The sequence below is a fragment of the Saccostrea cucullata genome, unplaced genomic scaffold (genome assembly GCF_032062105.1).
Source record: "Saccostrea cucullata isolate Sc308-1 unplaced genomic scaffold, CSIRO_AGI_Scuc_v1 ctg2159, whole genome shotgun sequence".
Taxonomy (NCBI): Eukaryota; Metazoa; Mollusca; class Bivalvia; order Ostreida; family Ostreidae; genus Saccostrea; species Saccostrea cuccullata.
This window is the reverse complement of record NW_026918473.1, coordinates 735-20,000: the sequence shown is the minus strand read 5'-3', so window position 1 is coordinate 20,000 and position 19,266 is coordinate 735. Positions and strand designations below refer to the sequence as shown.

At 34.1% G+C, this 19,266-nt stretch overlaps 1 pseudogene; it reads left to right on the top strand.

Annotated features, from left to right (window-relative positions):
• The first annotated feature begins 3,704 nt into the window (after positions 1-3,704).
• On the top strand, positions 3,705-18,945 carry LOC134266619 (uncharacterized; annotated as a pseudogene).
• Positions 18,946-19,266: the final 321 nt, after the last annotated feature.

Below are 19,266 nucleotides of genomic sequence, written 5' to 3'. Positions count from 1 at the left end.
TTATGTAAAAAGCCCCATATACCCTGAACTCCTCTTACATTTTACTTAGCAGCCTAATCATCTTTTGTGGGATGATTAGTGGTGACATGTAGATGTGCAGTAAGGTTTCGGAATTTAGATTTTGCCCCGGGGGGTCAAATGGGGGTCGAAAAATGACGTTTTTTGTGCAAAAAGTCCCGTCTTCCCTGAACTCCTCTTACATTTTACTCAGCAGCCTAATCATCTTTTGGGAGATGGTTGGTGGGGTCATGTAGATGTGCAGTAAGGTTTTGGAATTTTGATTTTGCCCCGGGGGGTCAAATGTGGTTTGAAAAATGACGTTTTTTGTGCAAAAAGCCCTGTCTTCCTTGAAGTCTTCCTTAAATGTTACTCAGAAGCCTAATCATCTTTTAGGAGAGTTAAATATTTTTAAAATTATGTAAAACATCAACGTCAAGGGGTAACAAGGTGTGTTTGTGAAACACTATGCGCCCGGCGTCAACAGAGTTCGAAAAAGCTATTTTTAGCATATAGTTCACAGTCCAGGTCACAAGGTCATTGACCTTGGTGTTATTTGTAAGAACTTAATTAGTGGGGTATGCATACTAAATATGAAGTCCCTATCTCCTATAGTTCAAAAGTTACGGCAAAAAGTAGAAAAAGCTATTTTTAGTATAAAGGTCACAGTTAACTTCACATGGTCATTGAACTTGGTGTTGTTTGAAAGAACTTTATTAGTGGAGTATGCATACTAAATATGAAGTCCTTATCTCTTATGGTTCAAAAGTTATGGCAAAAAGTGGAAAAAGCTATTTTTAGCATATAGGTCACAGTCAAGGTCACAAGGTCATTGACCTTGATGTCATTTGAAGGAACCTAATTAGTGCAGTATGCATACCAAATATGAAGTCCCTATCTTCTATGGTTCAAAGGTTATGGCAAAAAGTGGAAAAAGCTATTTTAAGTATAAAGGTCACAGTCAAGGTCACATGGTCATTGACCTTGGTGTTGTTTGAAAGAACCTTTTTAGTGGAGTATGCATACCAAATATGCTATGGTTCAAAAGTTATAACAAACAGTTGAAAAACCTATTTTTAGCATATAGGTCACAGTCAAGGTCACAAGGTCATTGACCCTGATGTCATTTGAAAGAACTTTATTAGAGAAGTATGCATACTAATTATGAAGTCTCTATTTCTTATGGTTCAAAAGTTATGACAAACAGTTGAAAAACCTATTTTTAGCATATAGGTCACAGTCAACGTCACAAGGTCATTGACCTTGATGTCATTTGAAAGAACTTTATTGGAGGAGTATGCATACCAAACATGAAATATGAAATCTCTTACGGTTCAAAAGTTTTGGCCAAGGTTAAAGTTGACAACAGACAAACAGACAAACAGACAGGACAAAAACAATATGCGCCCCGAAAAAATTCGGGCGCATAAAAAAACATTGCATGCTGGGAAACACCTTGAATTCATATGAGTAATTTATGTATTGTCAAATGTGAGAGTCATATCTCATCTCAATCAAAAGTTATAAGCAAATGCAACATTTTTGAAAAGTAGGTTAGGCTTGATCGCTTCAAGGTCAAGGTCACAGTGTAAAAGTCATGATTTATTTGGAAAGGTCTTATCACAGGTAAATATACATGTACATGCATTATGATATGAATGCCCTAACTTTTCTCTTTCAAAATGATGATTAAATAACAATTTAATTTTTTTGCAAGTTGGTCAAACTTCTAGGTCACATGTAAAAAAAAAAAAAAAAACATGCCATTCTCACAGGTAAATATACTAATACATAAGTTTAATATGAATGTCTCTTCTCATTCAGTAGATATGACCGTGATAACCAAGGTTAAATTTATTGAGACAGATGGACTGAGTCTGACATACAAATGTACATATTTCTATATGAATTGGGTAAAATTGACCCAGTGGTTCTAGAGAAGTTAAGAATGTAAAAAGTTTTCAGACAAACAGATGGACAACACGTCACGACAGACATTATATGCTAAGGAAACCAAAAAAGCTCAAATGAGTGTTTTGAAAGGGTTACAATATGGTTGGAGTATTTGAAAAGCTGTTTTTTTTCCTGCAGATATGCATGACCAACATATTCATGTTTTATATTTTCTTTAGTGATTTGTTTGTTTATTGTGAATACATCTTCCCTCATATGGAGACACCACCAAATAATAATGAAGATAAGATGTGTTTGTGAAACACTGATGTCCAAGTATGGAAGCCTATGGCGAAGGTTGAAGTTTCTCAAATATATGTCAAAATCAAAGGTCAAGGTCAAAGGGTTCAAATTGTTAGTATCAGAAGAAAGTCTTCTCACAAGGAATGCACATGTGAAATAAAGAAATCCCTAGTAATTCCTGTTCAAAAGTTAATTGCCATTAGGTTAATTTTTTTGTTTAAGTGGTTCAAACTCTAAGGTCAAGGTCAAACATATTTATACCTGTTGACAGTTCACAATGAATACAATATGCCATGATAAGTATGAAAGCCCTAGCACCTACTGATCAAAATTTAGGCAGAGTTTATAGTTTGGTATTTTTCTTGTAAAAATGTGTATCCCATGTCAAGCGATCAGAGGTAAAAATTAATGGTACCCAAATAAAAGGTCTTATTAAATTGTCACAAGAAATAAACCTATAAAATGTGGAAGCTATTTGTATAGCCCATCCCACTTAAAACTTATGGGCAAGCTAGCTAGGATTTAATTTCTGCAGACTTATAGACAGACATACTATAAACACAAGAACAAAATATGTATAATAATTAGTCAAATGGAAAAAAATATACTATTTAACTGGAATAACAAAATACATTGTTATTTCAGGGACAGGAAGTGGGTAAGAAGATTGGAATCCCCCCATCCCCCCATCTGGCATTTGCTTTGTTATTTAAACAAGACTATATACTGTAGCAAGTAAAAAATGACTCTTGACATCCTCTCCCTATAAACTTAGAAAACATTGACCTCACTATCATTGTTTTTTATTTGTTTATTTGTTTTCATTTTTTTTTCTCCTGCTTGTCACGAAATTCTGGGCTGGAATTTTTTGACTGAGATGTGAACCCCCCTCCCTACTCCCGAAAAAAAATTCTGGATCCGCACCAGTATTGGCAGTAACTGAATGTCACATCGACAACGGGAGATAACTTCACAATATGAAATTCGTCTAGTGTGGCATGCGATGATCTTTCAACCTTTTTAAACTTTAACCTAATAGTTTGGGTGTATTTTACCCCCCACTATACTAAAACTTCTACTTACCGACTCCCTGTGTCTCAACTTCATGAAATATAAATCCAATTATAACTCAAAATGAATTAATCCAATGCACACCAGACTGCAGCCATGTGCCATTTTGGCGAACCTTTATGGAACGCCGTCACTGCCTTATAGCAGAACACAACAACTGCATTGCGTCAAACTTCCATTACATTATGTCAACTCTTTATGACATTAACCCACATTACTATTGCATTGCGTCAACAGTCCATTACATTATGTCAACTCTTTATGACATTAACCCACATTACTATTGCATTGCGTCAACAGTCCATTACATTATGTCAACTCTTTATGACATTAACCCACATTACTATTGCATTGTGTCAACCTTCTATTACATTATGTCAACTCTTCATGACATTAACCCACACTACTATTGCATTGTCTCAACTTTCCATTACATTATGTCAACTCTTTATGACATTAACCCACACTACTATTGCATTGTCTCAACCTTCCATTACATAATGTCATCTCTTTGTGGCATTTATTAACACTACTATTGCATTATCTCAACTTTCCTTTACATTAGGTCAACTCTTTATGACATTTACACACATTACTATTACATTGCGACAACTTTCTTATACATTATGTTAACTTTTTTATGACATTTACTAACACATCAATTATATTGCGTCAATCTTTCATTGCATTATATCAGCTCTTTGTGACATTATGTCAAAAGATTTTTACGTGGTGTTAAGATACATTTATATATTTTCAACTCGGTATTACATTATGTGCACTCTCTACTATTTGGAGTAAGTAGTTCATTACCTGATGTGAATTTATTTTAATTTGATATCAAATCGCTATAATATGATGTCAGAATTTCATTACATGATGTCAAAAAATTGTCACATGTGGTCAATTCTTTTACTACATTATGTCATAAATATGCTACATGACGACGTGAATCAATTTCATGATGTGAATTTGCCCTTACTTTTTGACAAATCGATATTACGTTATGTCATTGTGTCTTTACATAGTGTCAAAAATGCTCAGCCTCTTGTCAGCATACATGTATCTTAGGCTATTTCATATTGATCAGATGTGGAAAGCTCATGTTATACTGTGCGCACTCTTCTACATTATGTCGATTCACTATTACGTTATGCGAACACGGGTATCCTCGGTCTTTATCTGAGCATTACGTAATCCCCCAGTCGGCTATTTCCGTGAACGATAAATAACGGAAAATGACAGAGTAGTTACGAATGCAGATTTCCCGCGTTCGGCAAGTAGAACCGCTGAAATGGCGGGAGAGAGGACGGTCGTTGAAGACATCCTGAGCGAATTAGGTATGACAGCTCTGCATGACAACTTTAAAAGACAAAAAATAGACAATTTGGAAACCTGCAAGGCTTTAACGGATTCTGAATTAAAGTCACTCGGTCTCCAAACGATTGGAGACCGAGTACTCTTTCGGGAAAGGGTAAACGTCTCGACGAGGAGAAGCACAGAACCGAGAAGCACAGGTATGACATATGATATTGAGATTTTTTTTTCATTTTCTTATATAGCTCAGCTGAGCCGAAGTGAGCTTTTTTGATAATATTTTGTCCGTCCGACTATCCGTCTAGCTCAAGCTTTGTCCGTCCGTTGGCGTTTGTAAACTTTTCACATTTTTGACTTCTCAAGAAGCACTGGGCCAAACTTAATACAAAGCATCCTTGGATAAAGGGGAGTTTGAATTGTTAAATAAGGGACCAAGTCCCTTCATAAGGGGAGATACTCTTTTAAAGACAGAAATAGGGTATTGGGCCAGAAAAGATTAAACTTATGCATGTTATGTTGAAGCATCCTAAGCCTAGGGTATTGATTCTAAATTGTTCAAATCATGACCACTTGGGGCAGGGCAGAGCTACAAGTTGGAATCCAAGTTTTACTTTGAAATATATAGTAAAATTTTAAAAATCTTCTTCTCGGGAACTACTTGGCCAGAAAAGCTGAAACTAATGTGAAAGGACTTGGGGGTAGTGTAGTTTTAATTTTTTTCAAATTATGACTTATGGGGTAGGGGGTAAGAATAGGTATTACAAAGGGGAAATTTGGCCAAGAACAGCCATTCCACCTCCCCTCTTTTTTGGCAACTAACCTATGGATGTTCTTTTTATGAAAACGATGACACACCGTCCAAGTAAAGGGAGATATACTCAGGCCGGCAGTTTTTTAATAACAATGTTAACATTCTTAATATGAAAGTTTGGCTTTCTAGAAAACCTGAAATTTCGTCTCCTGCTTCAGTAATGTCACAGGATAAACAGTGATAAAGGGGTTGCATGGGACCACTCACCCTATTGGCCTAATGGGATATTATAGCCTGTTTGGGTTGGTATATCAGTTTAACAAGTGCAAAAAATGAGGAGAAAAAATACTTTGGTACATCATAAGCGATCTACGTTATAAACACATTCAATTTATACCGTTGAGTTTTGAAAAAAAAAAAACCATTATGGGTTTCAAACTTTAGTTAAATACATTACTATTTGTGATAAATAAGTCACAAATGTTAATATAAGTAATAAGGTATCATTTTTTGAGTTTTATTGGGATGTAAAACGGGTTGGCACATGATCAAATCTTCTATAAAGCCCTTCGGGCTTTATGAGATTTGAATAGGTGACCAACCCGTTTTACATCCCAATAAAACTAAAAAATTGATACCTTATTTCTTAAATAAAGTTTTTCATAGGCGTACTATACATGAATAAGCTCCACTCTTGGTATAAACTACTAATTAACTAGTGCTAATTGTAACGGGGACCGTTACAGATGTTCCCCAAACGCTCCCCAACTCCCTTTTGGTGCCATATTCCCTGTAATCTCTATTAAATAAGAAATACTTTATGGAATTAAGACTTAATCAAGGTCTTCCCAGAAAAATACAAAATATATTTAAAAATAGGCATTGCATGCGTGCTCATGTGCGTAACGACCATATTATCTTGTCTACACTAAAATTTTAATATACTTAATATCAAAGCATTTAATCCAAAAGTATTAAAAAATACAGTCATTCGAGTGTATTTTTAATTTTACTCATTTCACGTGCACGCACGTGCAAGCACGTGCATAATGACTACACCTTCTTGTAGGAGTCCCTTATATTTATCTATGTTCTAAATCCCATCCTGTTTGGTTGAAAAACAAGGGAGTTATAGCCATTTGAAGTTTCAGCCAATCAGATTGCAGCACACATGCATTTACGTGATTTCATAATTTTTTATCTTTATTGTATTGAAGAATATCTAAATGAATGACTATATTTTAAAATTCCAAACATTTCGTCAAAAAAAAAAGGAGATATAGCCATATAAATTTTCAGCCAATCAGATTGCAGCACATGTGCATGCGCGTGATTTCATGAATGTTTTTCTATATTATATTTTAGGATATCCTAATGCATGACTATGTTTTAAATTTCAAAGCATTTCGTCAGAAAACAAAGGAGATATAGCCATTTAAAGTTTCAGCCAATCAGATCGCAGCATGCGGGCATGCGCATGCTTTCATGAAAATTCTTATATATCATGCTGAAGATCTTCATAATGTGGGACTATGTTCAAAATTTCAAAAGATTATGACAAGAATCAAGAAAGATATTGAGACTTTAGTTTCAGCCAATCAGAGCGAAGCGCACGTGCATGCGCGTGAGATCTTGCACTTTTGACCATGCCATCTTGTCTATACTACTAATGTATCCTTACATTATGAGTTTCAAAACATTTCATTAAAAAATAGAAAAGTTACTGCAAGATACATTATATTGGTCATTTCACGTGTTGCACGTGCGCGCTCTTGCAAGCACGTGCTCGCAAAATGACCTTCGTTCGGCAAATCTACATAACATGTCTACTGACCCTAAAAACATTTTACCTTAGTCGGATGTGTAGTTTACAAGATCACTCGTGGACAAAATTTTCCCAGGAAGAAGAAAAATAATAATAACTAGAGCAAAGCTCGTTGCAAAGCAACGAGTAGGTCTTCCGTTCGGTTTTGACCGGAAGTGACGGAACAAAAGAAAGCAATGAGCTAAGTAGTCTCCAGTGACTTTATAATTTCAATTTTGCATCAAAACCTTCAAAATAAGCCATTTTTTTGCAACTTCCGGTTTGACCGGAAGTGACGACGACGCACGGAAAAATTACTTTTTATGCTTCCAGAGACATATGTAACCCAAAAACTTGTCAAGAACGGCAAAAAAATGTGTTTTTCGACTACTTCCGGTTTGACCGGAAGTGACGACGCCGGACGTATTTTGACGACGCCAGTAGATTAAGCTTGTCATTTTGAACAACTTTGCTTCTTTCACGTATTACAAATTCTGAATACTTTTGGAGATATAAAGGAAAAACGTTCGGCCCCTCTCGGCCCCCGAATTAAGGGGCCAGCCCTTTCTTCGAGGTATCATTTGAAAGATCTCCGAATTCTATACTTTTTTTGTTCTACATGTTTTAACAAAATATTTCTAGGTAAAAAGTTATCGTAGAAAAAGTGTCAAAAATTTTGAAATTCTTGATAGGACTATTTTTGGGCCATAGCGAGCGTCGGCGCTTCGTACTTCCGGTGGTTGTGATATACGAAATTCACTTCTCCAAAGGTTGCTCTAGCATCACTGAAAATGTCATGCTTCTGCGTTGAGTGGTTTTTCAGAAAACTGCCGGACAAAGTGACCCTCTGAAAATCCCTAAAACGCGGAAAACTCAAAACCGGAAGTGACGTCATCAAGGCCAAAAAAAAATAGTTCTAGTTTTTTTCATGCTCTATCAGTCCTGAAAGTTTCATGAAAATCGAGCGAGCCGTTTTCGAGAACTCGCGTGCACAAAATCGGTAAGAAAAAAAACAATAATAATAATAATAATAATAATAATAGTGGAAAAGAAACCTAAGAATAACAGTAAGGTCTTCCGCTGAAGACGGAAGACCTTAACTAGAGCAAAGCTCGTTGCAAAGCAACGAGTAGGTCTTCCGTCCGGTTTTAACCGGAAGTTCCGGAAGTGACATCAACACAAGAAAGCAATGAGCTAAGTTGTCTCCAGTGACTTTATAATTTCAATTTGCATCAAAATCTTCAAAATAAGCTATTTTTGGCTACTTCCGGTTTGACCGGAAGTGACGACAACAGACGGAAAATTAATTTTTATGCTACTGGAGACATATATTATCCAAAAACTTGTCTAGAACGGCAAAAATACGTGTTTTCCGACTACTTCCGGTTTGGCCGGAAGTGACGACGCCGGACGTATTTTGACGACCCCGTTAGATAAAACTTGACATTTTGAACAACTTTGCTTCATTGATGTATTGCAAATTCTCAATACTTTTTGAGATATAAAGAAAAAACTTTCGGCCCCTCTAGGCCCTTAATTTTAGGGGCCAGTCCTTTTTTCGAGATATCATTTGAAAGATCTTAGAATTCTACACTTCTTTTGTTCTATATGTTTAATCAAATTATTTCCAGGTAAAAAGATATCGTAGAAAAGGTGTTAAAATTATGAAATTCGCAATATGTCATTTTTCGAGTCATAGCGAGCGCCGACGTGCGGCACTTCCTATAAAAATGAAATACCTTACGCATATCTATAGACTTAGGACTATCATGCCTGAAAGTTTCATGATTCTACCTAGAACCATTTCTTAGAAAGTCTGCGGACAACCTGACCCTTCAAAAATCATAAAATTGACAATATCTCCGAACCGGAAGTGACGTCATCCAATCCAAAAAATATGTATCAGGTTCAAGTAATGTTACATAAGTCCTAAAAGTTTCATGGAAATCCATCGAGCCGTTTTCGAGAAATCGCGTGCACAAAATCGGTAAGAAAAAAAAGAATAATAATATAGAAGAAAAAAAGTGAAAAAGAAACCGAAGAATAACAAGAAGGTCTTCCGCTGAAGACGGAAGACCTTAATAATAAGAAACAGAGTAAAAACAATATGTTCCCCAACTTCGTTTGGGGAACATAATAAAGACAAAAATTGACAATGAAACACTTTCAATACAGTATCCTGAAAATACTGAAAAAAAAATTACAACATGGCTAAAAAAAAAAGTTTGGGTCGGGTGCATTTTCAGTGGGTCAGTAGGCACCTGCAAACAGATAATATTTTAGTTTAGGCCTTATTATGTTCCCCAAACGAAGTTTGGGAACATATTGTTTTTACTTTTTCTGAATTTTTTCTTTGTTCTCTGGTACTTTTTTGTCCGCGAGTGTTCTCGTAAACTACTCATCCGATCTAGGTGAAACCTTTTAAGGGTCACTAGGTATGTTATGTAGATGTGCGGAACGAAGGTCATTTTGCGCGCACGTGCGTGCATGTGCGCGCACGTGTAACACGTGAAATTACCAATATAATAGATTTAGCCGTAACTTTTTAAATATTGGATGAAATGCTTTGAAACTCATAATATAAGGATATAATAGTAGTATAGACATGATGACATGGTCAAAATAACAAGATCTCACGCGCATGCAGGTGCCCTTCGCTGCGATTGGCTGAAACTAAAAGTCTAAATATCTATTTTGTTTTCTGACAAAATCCTTTGAAATTTTGAACATAGTCTTACATTATGAAGATCTACAGCATGATATATAAGAATAATCATGAACGCACGCACAGGCACGTGTGCTGCAATCTGATTGGCTAAAACTTTAAATGCCTACAACTTTCTTGGTTCTCAATAATACAGGGTGAAATTTCAAATATGAATAGATATAATGATTGCCTACACTATACTACTATCAAAAGTAAATGCATGGACGTGCATGCACATGCGACCGCACACAATGTATTAAAAGACAGTATACTTGAGTGTTTGATGTTCATGCAGAATTAAGAACTTCTAAATGTCAAGACATGTAACATACTGAAGCATGCAGATCTTTTTACCCTTGACCTTGAAACTTAGGTCAAGGTCACTGGTAACCTGAATAAAATGTTGATATTAGCTATTTACCAAAATCACCTTGACCTATGAACTTGAAATCGACCTTAACCTTTGTCCTTGACCCAAGGGTAAAAAGAAACATGAAGTACATGTACATGTATCTAGAAACACCTTTCAGAGTTTATTTCGGTTGACAGGTTAGAAGTTAAAGAGGTGGTGGTTTTTAATGACCTTGACCTTTCATCCAAATGTCACAATCAATCTTAAGTTCTTGGAATAAGATACAAGATTCAACTCGAACGTTAAATAGGTTAAGAATAAAAATAACCCCCACCCCCCCCCCCACCCCCGCGCACAAACACACAAACAAATCAAATTAATGGCAACGTAGAGAATCACTGTTAAACTCAAATAACACCTCGGACCCACATAAAATTTCAGGAAAACTGCAGAAAAGAGCTCGAGGAAAGTGTATTAAAATATTTCATTTGAGTTTCCAAAGTATATAGAAATTATTAATTTATACAGAAAAAATTACAAATCCTGTCGTGTTTAAAATTAAAGTGCAGATGACCAAAGTTGGCATATAAGCCTTTTATAGCCTATTTATTCAGATGTCGTTAATAGCATTCAATTCTACTGATTTGAAATAATATTTTAATACCAAGCATCCTTTGTTTAATTTACCTTTGAAATTTATTTGAATTTTTTTCAGAATTACGCAATCCCCAGAAATAGCGATTTTCGGTATATTAAAAATCAATATACATGTACGCTCCTTCGTAAAATAATCAGATATTTGCATTCATGAAAAAATATTAATAAGAAGGTGTTAAACAATATAGGTCACATTAGCTGACACGAATGTCTTTTTAAACATCTCTTGTAAAACCCAGAGAGTAGCCCCCTATGCATTGGAAAAAATGAATAGTTCCGGTCAAAAAACCTGTATATATTTATTTACAAAGTATATAAAATTTACCAGGCACAGGTATCAGAGTTGTCAAAATGGCCTGAGAGGAAATATTTAAAAAATTCTGAACAGAAAGGAAAATCCCTTTTCCATGTATGGAACTACTATTGAATATAACCAACCCCGAGCCCGATCTTAAAAACATGGTAGTAGAAAATTAGAATTTTGCTGTTTTATTAATTTTTTTGCTTTTAACTTCTTTTCTTGAAGCCAAATGATATGAAAACACTCAAGAAGGTGAAAAGGCTTCATATTGTTTTGATTGGTTAGGTATTGGCGTGATACCCTTAGTCGACTTTAACCCTGCCTTGTGTTCGGAATAAAACCAACTTTGAGCCCGACGTTAAAATAAGTAGAGAAGTAAAATGTGAATCGATATATTAAAAATATGACATATGCTTGAAAAATGGTATATTTATATATGTATTTTTTTCTTTGATTCGCGGGATAGAAAGATATGTTAATCGCTTAATCAACATGCCATAATCATCTATCATATGCATGTACTTGTACGTGTGCGAGCATGCAAAACGTTAAACAATGTATCGTTGATAGTTGATATCATTGTAACTTTTATATTCTTAAATGAAATCCTGGGATACTTAGCATATTTATAAAAGGTCTTAGAGGAATAAGGCACGATAAGGGACATGGGGAGCGTTTGGGGAACATCTGTAACGGTCCCCGTTACAATTACCACTAGTTTAACTCTTATATTTGATACTTTATTTACCTTTTAACGGTCCGAAACAGTCTTGAATATAATTTTGTCCGTAACCACAATTAACAGCCATTTGTTAGCGTTTAGAGGTAATTGAATTATTAGGAATTGAAGTTTAATGTATGATTAAGTATTAAAAAACCATTTAAAAAATAATTTCAAAGCTGGGGACAGTATAAAATACAAGAAAAATACCCGTAGTGAGCGACAAAAAAAATGTCGTAAATCAAAGCTTTTTATAAGGCTTTTTTTATCTGTAGCTTTGTGCTTTATCTGTCCAAATTTTCTGAAGCAGAGAGCTACAGCTCTGTAGCTTTGAATTTTTATGAGGTTGGAATTATTCATTAAAAGAAACCTTCATTTTACTCTCGTAAGTTGGTTAAACTGTAGCCTTGCTCAGTATTTCAACAAGCAAGTTTCGAGATTATCTCCCTTGGTTTGTTCTTTCGTTGAGGAGGGGAGTTTCGTTGCTGCATAAACAGACATGTAGGACAGATATTTACATATTGGGTACATTGCATCACCGATATACTGGTTTATCATAACTACATGACTTTCAGGATACACTCTTTAACTCGAGAATAACCGAACTATTGTAAAGGCGTCATTTTTTAAAGCAAAATCAGATGTGTCTTTGAAACACTATGGGCTCGGTGACAACAAAGTTGTGAAAAATTAAAAAGAAGGTATTTTTATCATATAGGTCACAGTCAAGGTCACAAGGTCATTGACCTTGGTGTCATTTGAAAGAGATTTATTAGTGGAGTATGCATACCAAATATGAAGTCTAAATCTCTCGTGGTTCAAAAGTTATGGTGAAGGTTTAATTTGAAGACAAAAAAGCTATTTAAGCTTATAGGTCACAGTTAAGGTCACAAGGTCATTGACATTGGTATCATTGGAAAGAGCATAATTAGTAGAATATGTATACCATATATGAAGTCTCTAACTTTAATTGTTCAAAAGGTATGGCGAAGGTTAAAGTTTGTAGAAAAAGGTTAATTTTAGCATATAGGTCACAGTCGAGGTCACAAGGTCATTGTGCTTGGTGTCATTTTAAAAAGCTTTAATAGTGGAGTATACTTACCAAATGTGAAGTCTTTATCTTTAATTGTTCAAAAGTTACAGCGAAGGTTAAAGTTTGCAGACAAATAGACAAACAGACAGACAGACAGGACAAAAACACTATATGCCCGCTGAGCTATCAATCCGGGCACATAAAAAATTGTTACAAAAAACAAATATCAGTGGATGTGAGATTATCAGACGAGGGAAGAGATAATGGACCTCTAGCTAATAAAAACGGTACACGCATGCATATATAATGGGTCATTTTCAAAAAAAGTCCACTTTTTTGTCTTTTGATCAGAAAAATAGGAAAAAAAATTTTTAGAGTGAAAGTTTTTTTCCCGTTGGTTAATATACATGGTCATACAGCTTATAAGTTATTTTATGATCATCTCCCAGGTGTTTTATAAAAAATATTCTATGCATTCCGAGTAAAATTTAACAGTAAAACCATGTCACATTAACAAAAATTTTATAACGTGCTTATTTAAATGATAGGGAAAATATTACCATGTAAAGATATTTACAAATTTTGCACCTCATATTAATTGAATTTATTTACAGATTAATTTAATATGATTGTTTTACTTATGCCGCCCACTAAATACTAGTACTGTGCATTTAACATTCAGGAAGTGGCATGTCCCTCCAGTTGATGTCATTCCTGTTACCAAAAAGAAAATGTTAAAATAAAAGTTATCTCACTTTCCTAGGAACTGTTTTCATGATCCACAATATATCATCATTTTCTGTTGTCTCAAGTTTATGAGCGCCATGATTTGAAAGTGATTAAATAAAGGGTTCAAAGGCCAATACGTTTGTCTTATTGGTAGAGTATAATTAAAATACGTCCTATCTGTTACCTTTTTAATATGCAAGTACTCTTTAAATTGTTTATTCTGCTAAAACAATTAGATTAATCAAGCTACAAAGAAATTGTTTCAATGTCTCGATGATGCAAAAAGAGTACGTTATACTAAATAACGGGTGATTTATATGAGAAACGTCCATCCTGTTACTGTCATTTCTGTTACCATTAATATGGTAACAGTAAGGAAAACTGGACTTCATATCTTGAGTTTTAACAATAAAAACAATTACTTTTATTTTTTTAAGTAATATAAGTTTAATAACACATGTTAAAAATCTTCGTAAATCATACTGAAATATGTTAGTGCTTCAAATAGTGCCATTACTACTTAAACATGCACTCTTGTAACAGAATGGACAGAAATTGTAACAGGACGGACAAATTATCCTGGTATTTATATACCGATTTAAGTTTTATCATTTGTTTTTCTTAAAATTATGAAAAATTCTTAGTTTTGCAACAGCATAGAGTACTTTTAATAAACAAAAATTGAAGTGATAAATATTTTAATAGCACTTTACAATTAAATTTCATAACAGGGTGGACATAAATGTCTTTTATTGTCTCGAATTTGCCAGATTTGACAAAATCATGTTTTTATTCTACATTTATTTCTCTTTTCCTAACCAATAAAGTTAAAAAAAAGTCAGTTTTTATTTCAAATGTAGATTTCATTGTCCATCCTGTTACACTGTTTTGTCCATCCTGTTACTGTTTTGTCCTTCCTGTTACCCGAGTCCTTACTGTTACCGGTATATTTTCCTAGTTTAAATTGCTTTGGCAGAGCACCTGTTTAAATAACTTTCTGTAACTGTTTATTCTAATCACAAAAATAATGTACAAGAATGTTTTTTTCAACTATAGCATATAAATATTCAGCAATAAGGCTTTTCATGAAGAAAAACCCATAGATTTTGCTTCTGTTTGGTATATGGTAGTTTGACATGCTTTTAAACGCTCATATATTAGATGAATGTCAAACATCTTGGCATTCAATGATATTTTTTTCATTTTTTGACGATATACAAAAGATTATTAGATAAGAATTTTTAAATAGAGTTTTACAGCTCTTTTTATGAAAGTAACAGGAAGGACATTAAAATTTAAATGACTAAGATAAAATGTCAATATTTTTTTAAAGAAACATTTTCTTTTATGCAATGCAGTGGATTTTAGGAGTTTATTACTATATTATTAAAATAAAGTTGAAAAAATCATAGTAAAACCACTTTCATTTTTCAAAAATATGTCATTTAAAAAATAGACATTTTTTGAAAATGACCCATTATGATCACTGCATGTCGGCAATCTAATTAAATGGCACATTGATTCTTTTCCTTGTTATAACTTCAAAAAACCCACTAATTTTTTAGAAAATATATGTACAATCAAGAAAATGTGTAATTAATTGTTATGTTTCAGGAAGTGTACCTGTGAAATTTGGGTTAACTCTCAGTTTACAAGTTTGGAATAAATGGACATTGAAACTACATACTAAATATTTGTCAATGAACAGTTAACGAAAGAAATGAACAATTATTGATTTCAGGGGGCTCTCTACACCTATAAAGTATAACTGATTTTTGTTGCATGAATTTGTGCCTAATAATAGGCCCCATATCCGATAAAATAAGGTTCCAAAGTTATTCAATTTATTTTTTAGAAATATTTGAAATATTTCATTTATTTTGTTAAAATCCCTTCTATCTATATTTTTAAGAGCCCGGTGCTTCAAATTTCTATTCAAAGTTTAGTGTTATAAAATATTGAAATAATAACCAACAAAGATAAAAATAAAATCAACATAATTTTTATTCAAATTTACAAAATTAGACAAAAAAAAACTAAAACAGCATTTTCTTGAGAATAGCTGGTTGGATCCTCTTCAATATCTGAAAAGATATATAATATCAAAGTGTAAAAACAATGAAAAAAAGAAATTGAAAAAAATTGAAAAACTGTCAAAAATTTATAAACATCACAAAAATTCAGGTGTGAGAGATCCGCTTTAAGAGTGGACTCAAATATCTTGGTACTGTTTTTTTTTTATATAAATAAACTTCAAATTAACTCTACTTGCACAAGTATTAAACAAATGTAACGCAAGGGCAATTGAAAGAAGTTCGTATTGTACATGCATTGTTTTTCAATGAGTTTATAAACCTGGTATTGAGAAAGGTAGATTTACTTACCGTTTTTATCCAACTTGCATGTGTTATCCGGTGCTATATATAACAAAACAAGCTAGGATGGTAAATGGCCAAAAGCGGTAAAAGAAATTCCTATAACCAAATGAACACTTCGTCTAAAACCTGCACGTTTCCATACTTGTAATCAGCTGACAATCAATGGTGATCAAACGTTTCGGTAATGCGAAATTTCACCGGGTATAACCATTCATTCGGGTGTATACAAATAGAGGACAGAGTATCCTCTAGTCGATGGGAAGATAATACATATGTCTTATATTATCAAATTTGCATTTTTGGGGGGATAGGCCTATATTTTGCTGAAAAGCATATATGCTTATTGAAGAAATGAAGTTATGAGTGTATGGCGTTTTGACACGTAATGATGAATTAGCATATGGACAAGGCATGTTTTATATCACTTTTTTTCTTATCTAAAAATCTCATTCTAATAAGTTTGTAAATGTATTATCTTATAATTAAATAAGTAAAATTGAATACATTGACAAACAATTCATTTTTAAAGAAAGGATACGTATTGGGCAAAACACTGTATTCATTGATGTGATATAATGTACATTCCATCCACAATATCACATGTTGTGTTATACTCAGTGATTTATCGGTGTTAAGTGAATTTGAATCTGATCATTTGGGATCAAAATGGCGTTTTTACGGAAGTACGCCATGTTGTGACGTTGTAGAGGGCCCCCTTAATTTCACTGTATTAATTTAATAATTAGTATAATGTAATGACAAAGTGGTGAATTTTGTATGTTTTATATGGGTACTATATTATGAATTTAATAGATAATTTTAATGGTCAAAACCTGCTAACTTATTGATTGTGATGTAAAAAGTATCTCATTAATAAGTCATCATAACAACTTTTGTCTATATAAACCAGCTGTTTTTTGTGTAGACTTCAGTCGCCTGTGAGGAGCGACTCGGAGCACACAGCCTTATAATCCTGGTAAGGATAAAGTGACTGCATGGAATCGGCTGTGGGGAGTGTCTCCGTATACTTCGGTTATAAGACAGTGTAGCTGACGAACTGAAGCTCTCCGAAAAAAAATTGATAGACTGGAGAGCTACAGTCCCGTACAAAACAGTAGCATTTCTGTAGCATTTTATTAGACACGAGTACATTTCCAGAGCATTTCAGACTAATACATTATATATTAAAAAGGCAGGTTTGGAAACATGATTTTTTATCTTTTTCAGTAATGCAGCTATTTCGACCAATAAGAGGGGGTCCACGTCCACGTCAGAAGAAGGAATCTGTTAGAACATGGACAGGTCATTTCTTTTGCATTGCTGATAGGTTTGCAACCAAACCACCTAAAACGTCGGAAAAACTCAGATGGCTCTTCAGAATGCTGGACTTGGTTTGAAAAAAATTCAGTTTCAAGAGACTGACACAGAGGAAGCTTTGTTTGCCAATTTAACAAGTAGTAATGGCTTTCCACAGTTGAAAGATGTTGGAGGTTTTGAACTTTTACACTGTCAGAGCAATTGCCGTGAATTACAACTAATAACATGTCCATGGTCTGTGGCATGCCTAAAAAAAGTTATAGGTACACAATCGAAAATTTACATCAGACCAATTCAGAGAAACCTGAAAGTTGTAACCATGTGTGAAGAAGGACCTACTTCATTGAAGGAGACATGCACAAAGTGCAGCAAACTATTCTCTATCACGGAATTACGAGAACACGTAAGTGAATGTTTTGAAGTGGAAGATGACGGTTTTCTGCCAGACCTGGGTGAGGATATTACAATCACTGAATTAGATGCAGCAGTTGTAAATGTGATATCTACGCCTTTAGTTGATCAGACTCTGATGCCAATTTCTTCTGATAATTCTTCTGCAGTTCCAGAACCAACAGAAAATCAAGACCTTAATTCTGTAGATCTCCCTAGACTGTTTGATAATGTACAAAGTTCAAGTACCAGCAATGACACGAATTGGACTCATCCTATTAGTCAGTCAATAGCAGAAATAGTTGACTCATTTGCACAGTATTGCTTGCAGAATGGAATCTTGGATCCCACAGAAATTTTGCGCTTATTCCAGAAAAAAATTGTTACTGGGCGTAAGTTAGACATAGAAGATGAATCAGCAGCCCTTGAAGGTGAAACTAACTTCATCCTTGTTGACAGAAACAGATTACTTGATTCTGCTATAGACGAAATTGAAGGCCTTGAGAATTTGAGAACATGCCTTGAAGTACAATTCTATGGAGAAGTAAGCTTAATACTCCTGGATTTAAAATTTTTTGTCCTATAATTGTCTTTATTACTAGGATTTTTAAAGCTTCAATCAAATATTTATAAAAGTTATACATTTATTGACTGGGTTTGAGGACAATATTCAATTTATCGGACCCAAGAACCAGACTATACTGTTTGCCAGAGGCCCATTGTGTGATTGGTCCAATTGCAATATCTAATCAACAGGTCATAATATATATGCTTCATAAATAATTCAGTGGTTTAATTGATAATTTTTTTAGGCATCAGTTGACCTTGGTGGACCCAGGAAAGAGTTTTTTGTTTTGGCCCTGAGGGAAATGAAGGAGAAATATTTTGAACCAGTTAAGGAATGGTCGCATGACTATGAAACTATAGGAAAGATAATGGGTAGGTATATATATCTTGTATCTCTTATTTTAGAAAGGATTATATTATGAGAAAGAAAGTAAGCAGGGAAGGTTTTTTGAAAAGTAGCTGTACTGATACCAAGGTCAGTTAGACTGAGATACTGTTAAAGATGATGAATTAATCTGTTTATTAGTGAGATTTGCAAGGCAATACACATGTATATGGAGTGAATGTGCAGTTAAATTATATCAGTTCACATTTTATAAATTACATGATTTAATGCTTAGTGCTATATTACATAACAATGGAACAAACAGACTATGAACATTAAAGGCACCCTTTGTTCCCAAAATACCAACCAGTAAAACAAAGTTATAGGCCTAGTGAATATGTTTGATATGAATTGATGCTAATAAAATGAAGTGATTTTCATTTCTTGTTATGCCCCCGTAAACAAAGTTTGGGGGTATATAGTTTTTGTCGTGTCCGTCGGTCTGCCTGTCTTTCTATCTGTCTGTCTCTCTGTTTGTCTGTTTATCTGCAACACTTTAACCTTGCCCATAACTTCTTTTGATTTAGTGAATTTCTGACTTTCATATTTCACATGTGTATTCCTTGTGAGAAGACCTTTCTTTGGGTACCACC